We start from the raw sequence: 15,307 nt of genomic DNA on the forward strand, positions 1-15,307 counted from the left end.
TCATTTGGCGCCGTGCGACTTCTGGCTGTTCACCAAGCTCAAAAGACCGCTCGGGGGACAACGTTTTTATRCGATAGAAGAGATTCAAGCCGCAGCGAAGACGGAACTGAAGGCCATCCCGGAAAGTGAGCACAACCAGTGTTCCGAAGATTGGAAAATCCGTTGGCATAATGTACTATGTACATCTAGTAGAGATTACTTTAAAGGGCATGAAATCGATAGAAGAATATGAAGAATAAATAAAGAATTTTCAAAATAAATACAATGTCACCTTATTTTTTGGGCGCATTTATGATTTATGCTGTATATAATAACAAAAAAAAAATCCATTAATTGTTAATTTTGGGTTCAGTATGTGGCGCTGTTCATTAAAAAATAATAACACAAAATATTAATTTTCAAAAAATCAACACCCACCCTAAACATTACCTAATATTTCCGTTACAAATCTACTCAAAGGCCCGTTTGCCATATACTTATGTACATACATATTTACTGCAGGAGCAGTTATATGAATAAATTAGAAGAGCGAACTAGATTGTAAGTATGTATGGAAGTTATACTTACGAAGGGTGTGGGTGCTTCAGCAATAAGGCAAGGCAAATGCTCTATCTCTACATCATAATAGAACTTATACCCACACATAAGCGTSGAGTCAAGTAGCTAATTGACAGCATTCAGTGCATATTTATGCTCATAGCTGCCGTAAGTGTTGTTGTTTGTGTATATGCTCAATCAAAATTTGTTTTGACAGATTGAGCACCGTAAAAAATGGTTTCGTACATTTTTTACGCCAACCCAAATGGTATAGGGCAACTAGCAACCCTGCTTTTCAAGGAGTGCCGACATCGAGGCACACAAGTGGCAGAATTTTATTACTTAATAATAGAGATGAGGCGTTGGCCGGCGAAGGGTTCAAAGCGAAAGCGAAGGCAACGACAGCAGYGGTGGTGGTGGTGTCGCGTCCCGCGGGATTGGCGGCCGCAATCCCAGCGCGTCGTGAGCAGTTGAAAAGTGTGAAAATTGAATTGCTTGTCGACAATTTACAAAACGAAAAAAAGAGCAATAGCGCAAGCTACAAAAGCAATTACAGCTATAACAAGGACAATATGAAAGCACAACAAAAAAAAAGGATCACTGGCAGCGTAACAAATGTTATGACAATTAATTTTTAAAGATAAACAGGCGGTGGGCGCGCAGCCTTCACACACACACACAACTTGGCTTTGAGCTAACTTTGTAGCCACCGCGACTGGTGTTGCTGGTGGTTGGTTGACCGCCTTGCCTTGCAGGCGCGTTACGCCGCAGTCAACAGCTTTGTAAACATGCTGCAGCGAGAGACCTGGTTCYCGGTTATTAGCTGTTAGCATGTGTTCGGATGAGCTTGTCGAGCTTAGGTGCGGATTACTAACCGACAAGTTGCTGATATGTATGTATGTATGTGTAGCTACCAAATCAGGTTGTGATAATTAATCATGTGGGATTATGCGCCACAGGAAAGCGACTCAATATCACGCGCAACACATGCACGCWTTGCTACAGCAACAACAAAGCAACAAAAAGGTAACAGAAGTTTATTACTACATGATGTGCTTTTATTCATTTACGTTTTCTAATATTTTGTTTATTTACCAATAAGCCACCAAGGAAGCGTGATAAGCGACGGGATGCGCGGCAACTTGATTGGTGTGTGGAATCGCCGGCAGCATTGGGTGTATTCACTTGTGCGCTTGTTGTTGCCGGTGGTTGAAAGCAATATGCGTTTATAGGCAAGTGATGACAAGTGTAAGTAAGTGTAATACGAAAATGATTTTATTATTTATTTGATTAACATGGAACAGATGGGTGCAACAGWAAGCTGCAAATTATAGAAATATTAAAAAAAATAATCACAACCGTAGAAGAAATTTTGCTATTATGATGATCTCGTCAAAATGCATACAAGTTTTTTCAGAATTTAGGGTATGTTAAAGGGTTACATGGGTTTACGGGTTTCAAAAAATCGATTTTTTTTATTGTCCTACAACAATCCTGCACCACCTCTAGAATATTGTACTAAATTTTCAAGATGATTCAAGTAATAGTTTCGGAGATACATTCTTGAGAACTGGTGCCCTCGAGGTTAGCTAAGTGAGCCATTTATAACTACTTGAAAAAAAATGTCGCGAAATTTTAATTTTTTTTTTTTTTTGTAAAAATGTCTGCCAAAATATTAATTTTCCGGTTTTTTCCAAGTTCTAAGTTGGGGTTTTAACTAAAATTCGTCTTTTTCATTTCAGATGATCCTGTAAGGAGTTATCCTGCCAACGCGGTCGCATCTTTTGTCTGAGTGGTCACCGTCAATGACGTCGCAATGGCCAAGTTTGAAATTTTTTCCAAAAATTTCAGAATTTCTTTTTAAATAGTGTATAAAAAGTTATAATAAAGTATTTCATTTTGTATATGAAAAAAAAMCCCGAGGAAACCYATGTAACCCCTTAAGCTCTGGATATTTTCGCTAACTATCATATAGTGAAACACACTAATGAAAATGTGTCATATTGAAACCATGAAAATGCATGCTTCTGTTTAAGAGCAGTATTTGGTGCTTTACAGTCAGAACTGTGCTAAATTGCCAATATCACAACATGTTCGGTCAGAAATTAGGAAATAATTGACCATATTATCAAATGTGACTCGGACTTTTCCATTTCAATTCCGCAAAACATTTTTGTACTCTCGCGTTTCCCTCAAGCATTTCCATATACAGTTCAAAAATGGAAGAAATCGGATAATAACCACGCCCACCTCCCATACAAAGGTTATGTTGAAAATCACTAAAAGTGCGTTAACCGACTAACAAAAAACGTCADAAACACTAAATTTTACGGAAGAAATGGCAGAAGGAAGCTGCACCCAGGCTTTTTATAARAATTGAAAATGGGCGTGGCGTCGCCCACTTAYGGACCAAAAACCATATCTCAGGAACTACTCTACCGATTTCAATGAAATTATGTATATAATATTTTCTTAACACCCTGATGACATATACGAAATATAGGTGAAATCGGTTCACAACCTCGCCTTCTTCCAATATAACGCTATTTTGWATTCCATCTGATGCCTTCTCTGTATAATATATCCATTAGGAACCAATGATGATAGCGGAATAAAACTTTACACAAATACGGTATTTGAGCTGATATAAAATTAATATAAATGAAAATACAATTCAATACTCAAAGTACACAAATTGATCTAATCTAATTAATAAAAAAATATGTAAATGACGGATAATGAAATCTCGATTATCACTTTACCATGCGAGAGTATAAAATGTTCGGTGACACCCGAACTTAGCCCTTCATTACTTATTTTGGATAGGTTTAGTATTGAAAAATATAATATTTAAAATTTCATCAACAAATGGATGCTGATTTTTCGAACAAAATCATCATAAGAGGGAAAGCATATTTTAGTCTTGATGGGTGTGTTAATCACCAAAATTGTCACTTTTGTGGTTCTGAGAATACCCATTTGATTGTCGGACCATACTTTTTTTTAACACTGAGGCTGCTGCTCAATATCGCGACATGATAACCCCGTTTTTTTGCCCTAATTGAACGATATTGATGTAACCAATATGTGACCCTCGAAATACTTCAATTTCTGCAAGCGATATTTCTAGGTCGTATACTTTCTTGTTTTGTTGATACGATGACGATAACATCSAAAAAGTTGAAGAAACAGTGTTTGAAARTGGTGCTGTYGTAATGAGAGAATWAKAKGATGATCTTAGCATATTTTGAAGGCGATAATAAAAAGTTGTACTAAAATGTATGAAAATTAAATTTATGTGTCAGTCCGGGTCAAATTTGATCACATGCATCTTCGTCAGCTGTTCTTTTCAAGGCTGAGTTTTTCGTTGTTGAGGATGCAACATTAATTATCCCAGCTATTTATATACTTATTGTTAATAATATTTTTTATTTTCTATATATGTAGTGTATGTACAGAGTACAATACTTATAGTTTGGTTCACCTAACGGTTATATGTATCACCTAAAACTAAGAGTGATAGATATAATATATGTATGTATATATACAWTGTAAATGATCTGGATGACGAGAGAAGTTGAAATCCGTAACTTTCTGTCTGTCCGTCCGTCCGTGCAAGCTGTAACTTGAGTAAAMATTGAGATATCTTGATGAAATTTGGTATGCGACCCCGCTCACTTCCCATATAAYGGTACTGTTCAAAACTACTAAAAATGTAATAAATCAATAACTAATTAGGCCAGAGATATTAAATTTTACCTCCTAGGTGGTAAGAGAGGGCTTTATGGGAATCAGTGTGAAAATGGGACGATGGGCTTGGCACGACCCACTTTTTGGTGAAATCTCAGGACCCGATTAACGGATTTTGACTAAATTTAGTACGTAGCATTCTTCTCATATTTCTATGTCACAGTGTCAAAATGGGTGAAATCGGACTACAACCACGTCTATTTCCCATGTGACAAAATTTTAAATTTCATTTGATTATTTCTTTTTCCAATACATAAATCAGGAAGCAATTGTTATAGCGGGCTAAAACTTTGCAYTAATARCTATTTTGAAGTAGGCCACTTTATKACCAAATATAGTTCAAACCCAGTCGAAACTGTTCAAGCCTTTTGACCGAAAATATCGGTCAATGTGTCAGATATACAATTGAAATCCAGAAAGAACCCTTTCCTAAGAATATAAATTCTGTGTGAAATGTGTCATTAAAAATGGCTTGAATCTGGTCAATATTTCCCCGAACCTCCTAATCTGGGTGACTTTGTACTGCATATATCGGCCAATAGCTGAATTATTCCAAATATGCCATTTTACTCATAACAATGTATCCTTATGCGAAAAATAGATACAATTGGGCGAAACTTGACCTAACCTCCATATAATTATTGCCAGAATTTTCGAACATCTGACTAACTTTGCTCTATATGAGAAGTGATTGTATGTGAGGTACCTTAATGAAACCCAGGGAACAGTTTTTTAGTATGTGGTATGATAATACTTAATAAATAAAATCGGGTCGATACTACCCCAACTCTCATATGCTAGGAATAATGATATATACTGGTTACATATATAATATTGCTTGGATTTCGATCCTCTGGTTGACATTTTACACAATAAGGTATTTAACTGCCATTGATTCCTGGAAGTTGCAAGAGTATAAAATGTTCGGTTGCACCTGAACTTAGCCCATAATCGTACGATGATCAACCGAAAATATATCCAGCAATCACAGGAAGATAATTATTCAAAATAATTTTCTAATTTGAAGTATAGACGTTTACTCATTAGTTTATCATACTTGTACATATGTACATACGTATGTATACAATATACACATACATATATGTATGTACTTACATTAGGGAAGATATCTGACCCGCTCCAATGTATGTATATTCAAATACCGATATAGATTTGTTTGTGCACCATAAAAATACTCTTTGAAAAATATTTCAATTAGGCGATTTGACACCTTTAGAGAATCTTTTAAAATCTTTTAACTGATATCTACCATATGCAATTGTATGCGCATGCGCATTTTACTGGTCTGTCATAATCACTTAATGCCCATTTTATATTCAATTCGCCGCGCCGCAGTGCCGCAGCGCCGCAATATGTTTGTTGTTGTGTGCAATGAGGTATTTCACAAAGTTTATGACATCTTATGAATTGCTTAACATCCATACAAATTTACTCAACTTAAGCTGGGAACAAGAAACTTCATTTGTGAGGCACATTAAGTCAAATAACTCKAAAATCAAGAAAAAAGAGACGTATGTAAACTGAAAAATGCCGCAAACACAATAAATAGCCACAAATGAATTTGTATAAACATTGTTTTGAGGAAAGACTCGCTTGCATAAATACATATGAACACATACACACACACACCTTCAATAAAACATATGCACAGAAGTGCTAATTCACCATTTAAAAAGTATAAAAAAAAGTCGAATGAAGACACAAAAATAAAAAATAAAAGAAAAAACACAAAATTGTTGAAGAAGCGAAAAATCCTTTTTACTCTACCGCAATAACTCACACCTCAACGTATTCATCAGTCCATCAATAAAGTCCATCGTTTGTCCATGTCGAGCCATTAACAACCGACAAAGATGCGCACGGTGACGCTTAGCGTGTTGCGACTAAAATGCGACTCATAATCTCACATCAGGCCCCAATAAAAGTTAATTTTATTTGACTATCACGCAATCATAAAACAAGCCAACCGGCGGCATTCATTCCGCTTAACAACAACAACACCCAAAGTAGCAACAGCCAAACAGTCACTCAACCGCCAGTATTGAGCCTTCTGAAGAGGACTGAGAAATAAAACGGTAGATCAGAGATCAACCGAAACACAGCACGACCGAGTTCTCATGAATGCGACAGACATGAAAAGCGTAGGCGCGTTGGATGCATATGTAGACATAGGAATCTGGGTGCCAGTCGAGTCGAACGCCCATCAATTGCCTCAATAAAGATGCTAAAATTAGAGTCCAATAACTAATTGATAATAATGTTCTGATTTTTTTCTTTTTTTCTTTATTCTGTTTTTGTGATTTGCACTTTTGTTGTTGTGGAATCTTTATGTGTGTGCCTTACTAAACTGTTTAAATCGAAGATAATAAAACTGATGATTTACCACACCMCAACGCAGCTGCAGAAATGAGTGTTTGTGCGCTCTCGGTATGAGGAAATGCTGACATACTATAAATATTTTCGATATTAATCAACTTGGTGTATATGATTCTATATATGTATGTACTATATTGTGCAAAATAAATGCAATTTYTGATAGAAAGTTAAATTAAGCAAGGATTTTAAGTGTTTCTTCGAATARAAATAATATTTAAACCAATATATTTTCTAAAGTGAGAGGAAAGATATTCAGCCTATGATTTTAAATATTTATTTTTGAGTACATTTCGGGGCCTTGAAACTAGCGGGCGATCCAAGTAGAGGTACTTTTTTCAATGGTCTTCTTTTGACAGATCACGGGTGAGTCGTGCCAAGCCAGCATTTTTCATTGGATAATATTCGACCGAATTGTCCACGTCCATCACGCAGTGAAGCAAATATAGTAGTCGTAGTTGAGAATGCGCATGAAGGCTGTGAAGAGTCGGTACGGCGCCGTTTGCAATAACTCAGGCTGATTTATGGAACAACTTGGCGCATTTTACGGATTTCGGCCACTGTAGATCTCTTAGATCCTGAGACTTCTGGCGAGTCACAGTCAATATGTATGGATTGGAGTTGTCCTGATGGAGCACAATTCCTTGTTTATTGGTTAAAGCTAGCCGTTGCTGGACGATTGTTTCTTTCAAACGGTCCAATTGTTATCATTACGGACCGTATTAAGACCTTAGTCGTAGGGAAGCAGCTCAAAGATGATTCCCTGTCAATCCCGTCAGCTACGTAACAAAACCTTCATGTTCGTCTATCTTGGGTCTTCATTGTTCTCTTAGGTTTTAAACAATGATCTTTGGATCTCAATCTGGTCAACAATTAGCTCTTGTGCGACAGCAAGATTCTAATGTTCTAGAGTAGAAGGTAGTAGAGCTACTGAACTAATATGATTCTTGTTGTTCAATGTGCATGTACATATGCTGTAAGTCTAAAAATCCTGCCAGAAGAAAACACTAACGTTGAAATAAATAAATTCCTTTGGGCGAATCTGGTGAAATAGGCGAAACTGTCAATTGTCGATTTATGAAGGTCTTTACATTGCAGTCTTAATTGTCACCGGAGACTGGAGCTCACAGTTGACTAAGTGAGATCGTTATTAGTTTGTTATAATGAAATCGATTTTTTTACCTATACATTCATTTCAAAAAACGTCGCTCTTAATTCTGCTTTCTACAAACTGGACAAGGAAGCAAAGCAAATGGGTCTGGCAGTGAACGAGGGCAAGACGAAATATCTCCTRYCATCAAACAAACGGTCGTCCCACTCGCTCTCCCGYCGTTGTCGACTGTTATAACTTCGAAGTCGTAGACAAGCATTAACGAAATCGAAGAATATCTCTTKCCAACASGKGTATATCGGACTCGAGAGGTAATTGAGAAGTAAAGTCCTCTCTCGACAAATAAAGACCAAATTCTACAAGTCACTCATCATYCMCGTCACGCCATATGGYGCAGAGGCATGGACAATGCCAACATCTGATACTTCGGCGTTACGAGTTTTCGAGAAAAAGGTTCTGMGAAAGATTTATGGTCCTTTCCGTATCGYGGAACGRTGAACTGTAAAAGATATACGACCATATTGGCGTAGGTCAGCGAATTTAGAGACAGCGGCTACGTTGGTTAGATCATSTCGTTCGAATGAACAWGAAAATGAGKATGAAAACACTCCAGTTCTGAGATTATTCGACGCAGTACGGGAGAAGAGAAGGAAGAGAAATACCTACACTCTGTTAGACTTGGAAGCTCCAATTAGCGCCAGAACCACTGGTGCGTAAGCGGTTTCTACGTGTCTCCGACTCCGACTCCTCCTTTTGTCTATTCCAATAAAGAAGAAGACCTCATTTAATTTTAGGTTCATCGTTATTTAGGGCTGCTATATATATTTCTGGCCTAGGCAACACTAAGTGTTGCCAGGTGCAATCTGACATTTCCATTGGAAAGTTTGACATTTTTTAGCATAACATCACTCAGAACGTTTTGTCATTTAATCGTCAATTGTTTAATTTACAGGGAATTAAAAAATTCATCTCGGCCAAAAAATGGAATTAACTCGTGAACATATTCGTGCGATCATTTTTCACAACTTTCGACGTGGACTATCACCACAAGAGTGCAGCGATGAACTAAAATCTTTGTATGGCTATGAAGCACCATCCTATAGCACTGTGAAAAWCTGGCACAACGAACTCAATCGTGGCCGACGCTCGCTTAAAGACGAATTCCGTGAAGGTCGTCCAAAAACAGCCGTTGTGTCGGAAAACATGCAACACCGTCATGTAACATACCTTCAGATAGAGGCATGCCTATACATTTCTCCCACCAAAATACATTCGATATTGCATGAACACCTGGCCGTAAAAAAGGTTTATTCTCGTTGGATCCCGCATAATTTGACAATCGCTCAAAAGAATGCTCGTGTGGATTGGTGTAAAGCAATGCTTAAAAATACGATCGCGGTGCTTCAAAAGACGTTTATAAGATCGTCACAGGTGACGAATCATGGATCTATGCGTATGAGCCCGAAACAAAACAGTAAWCGACCGTGTGGGTCTTCCAAGACGAGCCAAATCCAACGAAAGTTGTTCATGGAAGAGCACTTCGAAGCAATTGGTCGCCTGTTTCTTCGGCAAAGCAGCCCTCGTATTATGCAAACTWTTGATCATCATTCGTCATATAAGATGATTTATGATCCTTCAAGTGATCGAAGGGCTGTGTAAATATGTGGGTACTTTATTTTTTTACTGTGCCTTGGTGTCGTAGTGAGCACTATATGAATTACAACAGACATTATAGGAGATATAAGCACTTTTAAAGCAAAAAGACAAACGAATTATCTTTATTTCTCCACATTTCGGCATATCTCAGCAACACTTCATTAAAAAAAAAATAAAAATATTTTTTAAAACCACAGCTGCGCTTTTAGTGCAAGTTTTCTAAAATTAACTATGCTTAATGGCAATGAATAAAATCGTTTGTTTCACCTGATAAATATTGATGATGAAAATTTGACTTCGGATGGCAACCAAATAATTTTCACACCTACAACAATAAAAGCCATCGCCGAAATCGCTTTTGTGGGAACGCACAAACAATCAATTGTGAAGTCATAGTTAAATAGATAGAGTAGAAAGAAAAGAATCTCAACAAAAGATTTTTATTCAAATTAAGCGGAACATTCGAAATAAATAACATAGCTCGCGTATGTGTATTTGTGAATGTGTGTGTGTATGAATTACGAGAAATTCGCATACAATTGCGATAATTTCCAATGATAAAATTTAACGGACGAGCGAAACGAATTATCGAATCATCGTCGGCAAAATCAAATTGGACCAAACACATGCACACATATATACAAACAAACACAYAGACTCATGGATTAGGGTTGGCGCTATTGGTGGGCGCGTTGGCTGCTCGACAACTGGTCGGTCGGTCGGCTGGTGTAACGAAATTTTATGTCTGGCGCATACTGGCTGATGCTAAATGCTGATAATCGCTGATAATCAAAATAAAATAGGATGAAAATTGTTCGAATAAATTGACTGCTAAATAAATGTGTGCTTGTTGGTGTAAATATGTGCATGCGTGGCATGCGAAAACTCGCTGTGTTTATGTGAGCATTCGTGTGTTTATATTTTTGCTGGCTAGGGGGAGGGGTGAAATTGTGATAAGACAATGGTTAGCGTTGAAAATTGAAGCACGCCAAAAGTATGACATACAAAAAGGCCAACTAATAGCACAGCATAGGCAAGCAGAGTTAAAAAGGAGAACAATCAACAAAGGGCGATGGCATGAAGTACAACAAAAACAAGAAACAACTTTAATTTCGGCTGCACCGAAGTTATATTACCCTTCATAGGTTCAWTTCTTATAGCTTAAAAGGGTACACAAATATGTTTATCGTGATTTTAAGCGATCAGTTTGCACGGTAACTTTATGCTATAGTGGTCCGATCTAAATATTTTGTTCTCAGGATGTAGCATTGCTTTTGAATAATAATATGGGTCAAGTTCAGGAAGATATCTCGTCAAAAACAACGTTTTCCATRCAATTCCTTGATGTTGATCAATCAATTTGTATGACAGCTACATATATGTATGCTCTAATTTTTCGATCTGAACAATTTCTCTAGAGRTTATAGCGCTATCTTCGATAATAATCCATGCCGAATTTCGTGAAGATATCTCACCAAATAAAGAAGATTTCCATACAAAGACTTTAYTTTTAACGATCAGTTTGTATGGGAGCTATATCCTATAGTGGTCCCATATCGACRACTTTAGCAATTCGGCAGCTTTTTGGGGAGAAATGGACGTATACAAAATTTCAGATTGATATCTCAAAAATTTACGGGCTAGCTCGAGTATATACAGACGSGTAGACTTACATATGCATATTATATCTTATTCAGGGTATAATTAAATGCGTGGAAACTCCAAATTAAGGCAGGGRGAGTGTGGCATATTTACATGCATGGAAAATGATGAGCGAATCCCATCATACAAAACATGTGTATACAAGTTGTAGCCGGGCTTATCTGCATCATTTGGACAGTGGTGACTTTTCGACCGGCACTCGGTTGGCGGCAATTAATTCACCATGAGCRATTAGTCAAATTTGTATGCCCGTTTTGCTCATACGATGCAAAGTTTTAGGGTTCAAGGGTTGTTTTGACGTTTAAATGACAGCAGAGGACAAAGGACACATGTAAATTCCGCCTCTAAAATAAATTGATGCAACACAATTTGACTTTCGCCATTGGAGCGATAATAAAAATGGACATTTGATAAATTTTTCGTATCCATTWCGAATGATCGGCAATACCGAAAGGTTGAAGGCAAATGAATGTTGTTAAGTTTCGTAAAATCGTGTGCCATAAAAATAAGCACAGCGARTAACAGCATATTTATTCCCACAACTGCAGAGGCAATGAATAATAAAGTGAGAAAAATGTTGCTAGTGCTGCTGCTGCTGCTGTGGCTACTGAATGCACACCCATTGTTTCGACGCGGCGTCGGCGATTCCACCAAAAGCGTTTGGTATGCGGCAAGCTAATGAAAATAAAATGATTGCTGCAATCACTGGTGTGGTAAAAGCGTTGATTGCTAACAATTTTCCCAAAAGCCCGCAGTAGCAGTGCTGAGCGCTATGTCAGCGTCATGCGCTGGTCAGCCAACCCGTCCATTCCATTGAGGTGGAGTTTAGGGGGGCGCAAATCGGGAGAGTTTTAACAAGGTATGTAGCAAAAATGGCGTTGTGTTTAAGCGCATGCGCTTTATGTAAGACATGTAAATAAACTTTTTATATACCAGGATACACATACATACATATRCATACATATGTGTTCTCAATTTTTATATAGATTTTCAAAATATATAAGCTGAAAACTAGCTGCTAATAAGTGTTCGTTTTTTGAGGCTATCGTTAGTTAAACTGTTATTAGTGTGTTATTCAAGTTAACACAKTCCTTTCTTATAGCGTATAAAAATAATTGGAATCCTCTCAACATCAGATGGTCCTACGTCTCAGATGGTCCATCTATTGTATACAATTTYCGATGACTCGTTCGAGTATTTCAACTGGTAACTAGCGTATGATACGCGTAATGTTTTGCTCCAAGGCCTCAATCGAATTGGGTTTGCCCGCATAAACTTTAGACTATACATATCCGTACAGGAAAAAGTCTAACGGTGTGATATCAYACGATCTAGGTGGCCAAACAACCGGCCAAAAACGTGAAATTATGTGATCACTGAAGTTTAATTTCAATGAATCCATTGACTGATGCGATGTGTGGGAAGTGGCACCGACTTGTTGAAACCAAATGACGCCGATACTTTTTATGGACCGATGATCCCYATACACTATACCAAACCGTTGTTTTTTCTGGATGAAATGGCAATATAAATTATAATTACAAATTGTTTTTTGGATGATCTGTGCTGAAAATTTAGTTCCTTACTTCGCAACTATTTTTTATTTTACTATTTGGAACTAATTATATATAAAAAATCGAAGAAGATTGTTACAAGTGGGTCACTTACAACGTCAACCAAACACGGTTGTGATCAAACCACTGTGAATAGTAGCACAAATGCTGGCCTTTCAAGATTGACGGTTAGGAAGGTTTTACTATGTGTGGTGGGATTGGCTTTATACTTTGAGTTGCTCCCTTACCGCAAAACTGTCTGAAGGAAGCGATCGTCAAAAAGCGGTCAGCTTTGGCTAACAGAAGAAGGAACGTATTTCATYCAACCAAGACCAAGCCATATAATTGAATATTGAACCGCCAGAAGCTATGGCAGCGTGAAAGTTCTTATGCATATTCTTATAGTCTGAATCTGGCACTAAGTTATTAATCCTTCTTCCTGTCAATGGCAAGTGATTTTTTGCTGGAAAAATGGCCCCAAAAGAAGCTYGTGAAAATCGTCTATACCAGGTTTGGTCAATAGGAACGAAGATTTCTAGGAGAGTGGCATTACCAAGTTTCCTTCGAAATGGCAACATCGTCCTCTCGAAATGAGTAATTTTTTTTTGAAAAAGATTTAAAGTTCGGCTTGGTTTAAGAATTGGAATTGTTCAACCATTTTAATCCGCCGATCATTACCYCCCAAATATTTAAAAAGGTCGTTTGAAAATTTCAAGTCAATCGATCCAGTGGTTTCGTCAAAATGTCCCCACTGATTCTGAAAGGGAAACTAAAATAACAAAAAGAAGAAAACCAAGTAAAGAAGGGCTGAGTTCGGGAGCAACCGAACATTTCATATTCGTCAGCAACAGTTTCCAAGAGTATAAAAATATTTTAGKAGCGATATGAGGCTGATAAAATGAAGGTTAGGGTTGTGGTTGAATTTTTAAGTGTAAAAAATGGTTTATCTTGATTTCCGGCTAAACGAAGAGCCCTATGGGAAAAAGTTATATGACAATGCTGATGATGATGAAAAGATCTATAACTTTTAAGCAAACTTCTTACACATAACCTCAAAATTTATATGAAAAATTCAACGGGTCCACCCGTCAATTATTATTCCATAAATTTTTGTGATCTTTCGTTGCTAATGACTTTCAATCCATTAAGACCTTCTTTCTATTTTATCATTTTCATAGGCTCCTGCATTAGTCTAATATTTATCAAATGAAAGTTTTAAAATTCTGATATTTTGTTTTTTTCTTTTGTTTTATTGCTCAGAACTCCTTTTGTCCTTATTTGTCCATTGTGTGATACCATAAAGTGTTGGAAAAGTGAGAAGATTGTAATCTTCATTTCACCAAAAATTAAGTTCAAAAATAAATGAAAGTAATGATTCTTGATTCGCTATATTTTGAAATTTTTGAAGTTTACGGAGACGATGTTGTATCAGTTCATGARGTCGACCAAAATGGTACATATTTGTTTATCTACATATACATATAAATAAAAATGTATCGCCAAAATGTATGTATGCTCATAACTTTCATACGACTGAACCAAATTTGAGAATTCTTTTTTTAATGTGGCCGTTGAGGTTTTACGGCAAGAAAATTTCGAATAACTTCTGGGAAACTCCTAAAAACAGCCCTCGCTAAGAGAACGGCCAATATTGATGAAATTTTCAGAAATTATTCATTGAKGATCRGAGAAGGTTTAAATTTAAAAATACCTTATACTTTTCATGAGGAAAAGTCGGAAAATTGGATAGTTCCAAAAAGTAACTTTTTTCCATACACWTTTTTTTTTAATTCTTGTATGTTTTGTTTTTCAATATTTTGATTTGTGAATTATTTGAATCGTTTAATTTCGGTCGCATGCTTTTTTATGCCGGCTATTTAAAAGAAAAAATTATTGAAAATTATTCACTGAAAACTTTACTTATGCTTGTGTCACGCAAAGTGATCAATTGCAGATTGAAATTTGTTACGAAGCCACGAAGAGGTCGCCCTCATATCGGTCGGCGATCCAAGGCAAGGCAAGGCAAGACACACCCAAGATGCGATGCGGAATTATGGATCGCGGTCAATCAACAATCGATCGTCACGATGTCACTACACAACTTTTCAAACAACAGTTACGATGTTTGATGGTGTTGTTGGATGCTAGATGTACTCGGTTGAGTGGCAAAAGAGGGGTTTGCCGCAYGTACACATTCTTCTTTGGATGATGGTTACACCAGATCAAATTGATGAAATCATTTCTGCGTAAATTCCTGATGCAAAGAAAGATCCAGGATTATTAGAAGTGGTGAAAACCGATATGATTCATGGACCTTTCGAACATTACAATCCCTTTTCGGTTTGTATGGCTGACAATAAATGCACGAAACACTATCCACGTGCTTTTCTTTAGGAAACACTAACTAGAAATGATGGATATCAACTCGATCGGCGTAGCTCACCAGACGACAAKGGCAGAACATTCAGCATTTAATTTAGAAGAATGAATATCGAAGTTGACCACTCCTGGTTCGTACTACATTCACCACTAATTCACATTCGAAACTCATATTAATGTTGAGTATTGCAGTTTGGTGTAATCGATAAAATACATTTGTAAGTACGTCACCAAAGTCAGCAACATGGCGGTTATTGGTCTTGAA

This window comes from Bactrocera latifrons, unplaced genomic scaffold (genome assembly GCF_001853355.1).
Source record: "Bactrocera latifrons isolate USDA-ARS-PBARC rearing strain unplaced genomic scaffold, ASM185335v1 scaffold_13, whole genome shotgun sequence".
Lineage (NCBI taxonomy): Eukaryota > Metazoa > Arthropoda > Insecta > Diptera > Tephritidae > Bactrocera > Bactrocera latifrons.